A 7,509-nucleotide genomic window follows, 5' to 3' on the forward strand; every position below is an offset into this window, starting at 1 on the left:
CATTGTTGTATATCGTAAAACATATTAAGAGATCACATATGTGGTACCCTAAACTATTTATGGTCATAAAATATTAAATAACATGTTTTTCAAGAGTATTTAGTGCCATAGGGAAATGCTCACCATATAGTATGAGGGAACAAAGGAGAAAACAAAATCAAAATCTACATACAACATGAACTTAAAATCTATAAAAATACATGTGTATTTATATATCAAAATGTTAACTGAGCTATAGTCTCAGTACTTGTATAAAGAGAAGAGAACAGAAAATAATGTTCTCTGATTTTAAAGAGATATAAAGAGAATTATGATAATCAATTTTCTGCAGATCCGCTCATAAAGAACATGTTAGTTCATTGCATGACAATATCTAGTTATGAACGTTGACTTACTAAACTATAGAGAAATTCTGCCTATATTTTACATAAAAACTCATTCATTTCAAACATCCAGGTGTAAGATGAGATCACCTGCACAAAAATACAAAAGTAAAATGAAAAGAATGTTACCCATTTCAGGAAATTTAAAAGTATGGTTTGTCCCCTAGTTTCATTTAGAATGTGAAATTTCAGAAAGGATTTGTGAATAAAAAAGTGCTTGACTTATTAAGGAAGAAAAACACTAACATGAAACATTAAACCTGTTAGACTGTTAGATATAAACCTGTTAGATGCATTTGGCATGTCAATTCTATAAAATCGCACATACAGTCTAGGTATAAAATAAATCATATCATTATATTTTATAGTTAACATTTTTTTCTTGAGAATGCTCCAGTTTTTCAATGAATGAGAAGTAGGAATTATTTCCTTTTTAATAAATGCTCCAGGAGCCATAACCTACATGATCCCATTTTTATGGAAGATGGTTTTATCTTCTCCTGCCACTGAGTTCTACGTATGACAATGCAGCCTTCTGCTTGGTGAATAAAACCTCATTCGAATGGCTGTACACTCTCGCTCACATTTTGAAATATGTTTGCATTAGAATGTATTTATGGCTGAAAACGTTCATGAGGAGTTCTCCCCACTTTTTACCCTCCCAGGGATATGTGATAGGGTTTCTGCATTGATTCTATCAAACTCATTACCTGAGCTTCCTATGCCTTTACTTCCCTAAAAGCAAAGTGCTCATCCTGATCTTCCCACCTCCCCAAGAGAACTGGGGGTAACATGGCAAGCAGCCTGCAATTTCTGGAAACGTCCTATATGGGAGGCCCTGGTATTTGCAGATTTAACATTTACAAGTGGCCATGCATTAATTGTTCGTTTTGCAGAGGGACAAATTTGAATAGAACAAAGTAAGAGGCTGGTGTACAGAAGCAAACCCCCAAACTACTGAATCAAGCCAGCCATTCACCAAGTGTCCTCACCTGCCTGGCTCATTTACAAACTCCCCAGAAGTGGAGTGCTGACCTCATGTGGCTAGACACAGGAAACAGTGGTCTCTTAAAGAAGTGATCGTTAAAAATGTTTTATTTTCATTGACTTCCATCTCTCTATCAGAATTATTAAGGAAGTGATGGGAATCACCTTACATTTTGAGTTACATAGTACTCCATTAAAACCAATATTGGGCAACATTATTTGCTAGAGTGGTATTTTCAAATTTAGTGATGTTTGACCACCTTGGGACACATTTCTATCAGATGTGAAGAGACTATGATAAATAACTTCATTATTGGGATGGAAAATAAATGCACCCTTCCTCCCCAAAAACTGCAATTTGTGCAGTTCTAGCTTGAAGTAAATAATTTAGTTTTACCATTACTTCTTTTGTGTTGGCTTCCAAGACATCTGCCACTTTAGGCTGCTATTTTTTGCAAAGCTCATGCAGTAGGATGATATGGTGAGTCTGACCGCTGCTTGTCTTGCCTGCATGTTGTGAATCCGTGGATGCCCAACGCTTAAGGACAAGGCTTAAAGGACAAACCTCTAGCACAGCACCCACGAGGCAGTCAGGACAGGTGACTGGTTGTATTGCTAGAAGCCGGCATAGTCATTTTCCCACGTTTCTTACCAGCTCTGAACTTTCCTGGCTCCAGGGCTCCCAGGTTCACCTCTGGAGGTCTGGACTGGTCTTGGGAATGTTTGATCAGTGCACCTGTCCCTAATCTCGCTTCCATTTCTTGGCAAATGAAGGCAGAATAATACCATTCCATCAAAAGGTAACTCTAGCGAATGGGCTTGTCTCCTGCTCTGCCCCATCCCTTTGCCACCCCACCCCCCATTTCTGGCCAGAGCCCAACTGCAAGGAGGATGGAGCTTGTAGCAAAAGAAGAAGAAAACTTCTGCCAGTTGGTAGAAAACTCAACCACCTGTCTAAACGGAACATTTTCCACCAAGCCGAGGTAGCGGACAATGCCTCCAGCTCTGACAGTAGGAACCCTGTCGTGGTACTGGGGAAATAACTCCCTAGTGTTGTGGGTGGGAAGAGGCTGCACATCAATGCTGGGACGCTGCCCCTGGAGAGGAGTTATTGGCCTTGAAGTGTTGCCTCCCAGGCTCATACCCTGCTGGAAGAACAAACAAGGAGGGATGGTTGTTTGTGTGGACAAATATGGCCAAGTTGGAGGTCTGCCTGTGGGAGGAGCCCTATCTCTTTTCATCCCTGGGTGAAGGTTGAGGGGAAAGCGCCAGGGATGGAAGACATGAAACTGAGGCTGAGAATGGGAGAGCAAGAAACAAGATTCTGATCCTTATCAGCAAGGGTAAACATCTTTTTCCGGTTCCTACCCTGATTGCAGACCACCTGTGTTGTTTTCCCATTGATTCAATTCCATCTGTTCATTCTTTCAACCAACATTCACTGGGTGCATCAGGAACCGTGCTAGATACTGGGAGGAAAAATAACCCAACATGGTCTCTACTCTCAGAGAGCTCACACTCTGCTTCCAGAGTTTAATAAACGTCATACACTCCACCTGCTTTTCTTTTCATGTGATGTAATTCTCAAACCTTGGGTGAGCAGGTGCCGGTGCGCATTGCTCCCATGTGACACCAGTGAATCAAATGCTGATGGTTTCTAAATCATAGGAAGCTTGGATTGGAAGAGAATGTAGAATTCAGCCAGCACCCTTGCTTTCAAACATGGACACTGAAGCCCAGATGCAGCCAATGCACACAGAAAGTTAGAGGCGGGGTAAGATCACATCTCCCAGCTCCTGAGTCCCAACCCAGTGCTCCTGGTCCCGCACCTGGTGCATTCTGCCCTTGGGAGCCTTTTTCCTTCCTGCCCAACTTGCTATTCTATGGTTGAGGGATTTTATCCAAATGTGAACACAGAGGAAGTATTCATTTAGATATTTTTTATTGCGACTACTGCCCATAAAATATTATTGGAACACAGCCTTTTCCCCTTAAATAGCTCACCAGGTAGTGAATCACCTACACCGGTAGTAGCTGAGTCTCCTTTAGGATGATGCCAGATGCAATGTATGCCTTCAGGAGGAAGGTTTGTCTTGAAACAGGCTTTTCCTCTTGAGACCAGAAAATCCCAAAATATGCTTCAAATTGCTTTCTGAATCATCTCTTTCTTTAAGCAGGTCCTATGGTTACATGGCAAGTTCTAATGGTGATTCTTCTAAATTGTGAATCAGGGTCAAAAATGAAACCTATAACTCTTCCTCTATTTCAATCCAGGGCTACTCATTTTTAAAAGATACGTTACAAAATCTGAGATTTCATTTAATCCGCCACACAAAGAAAAAAGATTTCATAAACAACAACATTAGAGTTGAAATTTTAAGTGATTTGATATAATTTAACTCATTTGATTCTGCAACAGTGGAATGACATTGGCCACAGAAGTGTTACAATCCCAATTTTAGGCATGCAGGATCTAAATTTTTGTGGCACCATTCACAATAACAAAGACTTGGAATCAATCCAAATGTCCATCAGTGACAGACTGGATTAAGAAAATGTGGCACATGTACACCATGGAATACTATGCAGCCATAAAAAAGGATGAGTTTGTGTCCTTTGTAGGGACGTGGATGCAGCTGGAAACCATCATTCTGAGCAAACTATCGCAAGAACAGAAAACCAAACACCGCATGTTCTAACTCATAGGTGGGAATTGAACAATGAGATCTCTTGGACTCTGGAAGGGGAACATCACACACCAGGGCCTATTATGGGGAGGGGGGAGGGGGGAGGGATGGCATTAGGAGTTATACCTGATGTAAATGACGAGCTGATGGGTGCTGACGAGTTGATGTGTGCAGCACACCAACATGGCACATGTATACATATGTAACAAACCTGCATGTTGTGCACATGTACCCTAGAACTTAAAGTATAATTAAAAAAAAAGGAAGACTTGCCAAATAAATAAACAAATAAATAAATAAAGGAATATATTTAAAATTTTAGGTGACTCAGTCAACTCAGTCAATATCACCTTGCAAACTAGTGAAAATGCCAAAATTAGAACTTGATGCTCACTTCTCAGACCTTACTGATAAGTTACATTAAATTTACTACTATTGTCTGGTCATTCTTCTTTAAACATTACTGCTGGGCAAAGTTGATATATCATTACAACAGCATGATATCAATATAAAAATACGTTAATGGAACAGAATAGAAATCCAGAAAGCTCAGTATGTGTAAAAGTTTGGTACTTGATAAAAGTAGCTTTCAAGACAATAGGAAAAGGAAAAAATAAATGCTAATGAGCCAATTCCTTAAATCTTTAAGGAAAAATCAAAATTAGAGCCTCATATAGTATCACACACGCACTCACATACTTCCAGATGAATTTTGATTTTTTAAAAGTTTAAAGATAAAGATTTTCATGTGGTAGAATTAGAACAAAATCAGAGAAATGGAGGAATAATTTTATTGTAGAGAGTCTTGTGTAAGCGTAAGAGCAAAGAAAGATCCCACCAAGTAAGTAAGCATTATATATGATTACACAAAATATCACATTTCAAAATACATGCATGCACACACATCACAATATACATGACAGAGAAAAGACTAATATCTTTACTATATAAGGATGTTTTATAAATAATAAAAAACATAAATACATCAATAGATCAATAGAAAACCTGGCAAAAGATATAAACAGGCAACTCACTGAAGAAGAGCTAGAAATAATAGATGATAAAATGGATAGTAAATATATGAAATAATTTTGAAACCTTATTTGTGATCAAATGAAAATTTCAATAATTCCAACACATTTATCATGTGATACATATATACACAATATTCCACATTTATCTTCTAAAACTGGTCAACATTTTTATTTTTCGTGACTATGCCCAGCACATAATAAAAATGTAAAAAAATGAACATTCATGCCAACTCATGGAAATATAAGTTGGACTAACCATCCTAATCCACAATTTGGCAATAAATATAAAAGCCTTAAAATGTATTCATATGAAGCAGGATATATGTTAGGATATCAGATTTTCCTAGGGGTAATACCAAGGGTTTGAGGAGATGATATTCTCTACAGCATCATATGTAACTGAAAAAAAAAGGATAGGGCAATCTAAGTATCCAGCAGCAAAAATGTCCAAACCAATCATGAAATATGTGCACAGGATTGGAATAATATGAGGATGACACAAATGAAGTAGTAGACAAACACATTAAACTGTGGAAATAATTGGCAGTGTATGTCTAAGGGAAAAATTATGACAAAGTAGATGTTGTCGTTCATTTAGCCAACACATTGAGTGCTGAACTTAATTATATAAATAATAATAGCTTATGTGTATATATAAAGAAAATACAGAACAGACATAAGGAGAATAACAAATATTACCTTTAAGTGTTGAATATTATAATGAAGTTGACGGAAATCATCCATCATTTCACTATTGTTCACTGTAATAAACATGTAAGAAATCAGAAAGTAATAAGGAAGTTATAAGGTGTCAAGCTTTACCATATCATACTTTTAAAAACATGCCATGCTCTTTCAACATGTCATGCTATATAGTCATGCTTTTCCCCATAGGTTATGATATGTCATGCTTTTTATTTTGCAAAATCCCTTCTCCTAAGAGTTTAATAATAATGATACAATGGGGTGGCAAAATGGTTCCAGCTGCTTTTTTTTCCCCTTTTCTTTTTTCAACTAGTTGCCCTAAGCCAGTTTAAGAGCTTTGATGCATGACCAGGGTTTCAGCCACAGCTTCCTGGCTGGCTCAGAAACAGCAGAAGGAAAAATTTAAAGTGCAGGCAGTGGCTTCAGAGTCTCTTGGCTTCTGAGTCTACCAGTCACACTGGGCCCTCCAAATCAAGACTCTCCCAAGTTTCTCTGTCACGTGGTGCATTTGAGAGAAATGTAGAAGTGGGACTCACCAAAACTAGGCTGGACCCTGGAATTGTGCCTTATGAGTTGCTTATAAGCTTTGTTCCCTCCTTTTTAGCGTTCTCACACCTTGTTAAAACACCAAGTGTAGGTTCTCAATACTGCAAGAGAAGAGCCATCTCCCAAGCAATTCAACACCAAAATATTTAGATTTCCTCCCACAAATAAATGTCTTTTTACATTATGTGCCAGTATAGGAATTATGGGACATGATCATTCAGCACCAAATTTACCTTAGATATTACGGTGATACGTAAGATATGGCTCCTGTTGACAAAGGATTACTTATTGTGTCAACAGGTCTTCCCAATGCTTCCATGAAAAAAACTTCCCAAAACCTCCTTTCCCCTCAAATTACAGCTCCCTGGGTTTCTCCTCCAACACCATCCTTCTGCACTCACTATTTCTACTTTCTAAGTAGCCATTGTTCCATAATTTGTCAGTTGGACTTCTGTACCATTCTCCATCAACAATCCACTGAAAGTGATCTGGTAAAGGTTGACAGCAATCCAAGTTGTGAGGTCTGTCAACTTCTCCATCATCCCGCTCTCTGAAACACTCTCTGCCAATCACCTGCTACCTGCAGAAAATGCTCTGTTTCCTGACCAGTGACTTAGATTTGCACAGTGATCAAGTTTTCAGTGCTTGTCTTTTCTTGTTCCTTGGTCTTTCTCATGTAGACTTACCAGTTCCCTTAATCTTCAACTATCTTCTCATATTTGTGACTCCTAAATTTGTGTCTCCAGCTCATCTCTCTCCTGGACTAATACAAATGTAAAATAGCTTCTAATCCTCATCAATTCTCTATTCTCATTCCTTACCTATTGCTGAAGTCATCACCATAACCCCGTAACTCATATTCCTGTCTCTGGCCTCATGCCTATCCATCCCTCTCCTTTAAAATTATCTTTCTATGTCAGATATGGTTGACATCTTTAAAAGCCCAGATGGAAACTTGGAGCATATAAGAAATAGAGAGCAGCTCTCCCTTCACACTCTTTGACTAAAATCTTCAGGATAACAGTCATGATCTATATGGAAATCCATAATATCTCTGAATATGAAGCATCCCTCCCCTGGAGTCATGCAATATCCAACCTTCATGGTCATATGCAGGGGTTCTGGTTATGTTCATAGGATCCCACATCAGAATAACCAGGCTGAGAG

Source organism: Theropithecus gelada, chromosome 10 (genome assembly GCF_003255815.1).
Source record: "Theropithecus gelada isolate Dixy chromosome 10, Tgel_1.0, whole genome shotgun sequence".
Taxonomy (NCBI): Eukaryota; Metazoa; Chordata; class Mammalia; order Primates; family Cercopithecidae; genus Theropithecus; species Theropithecus gelada.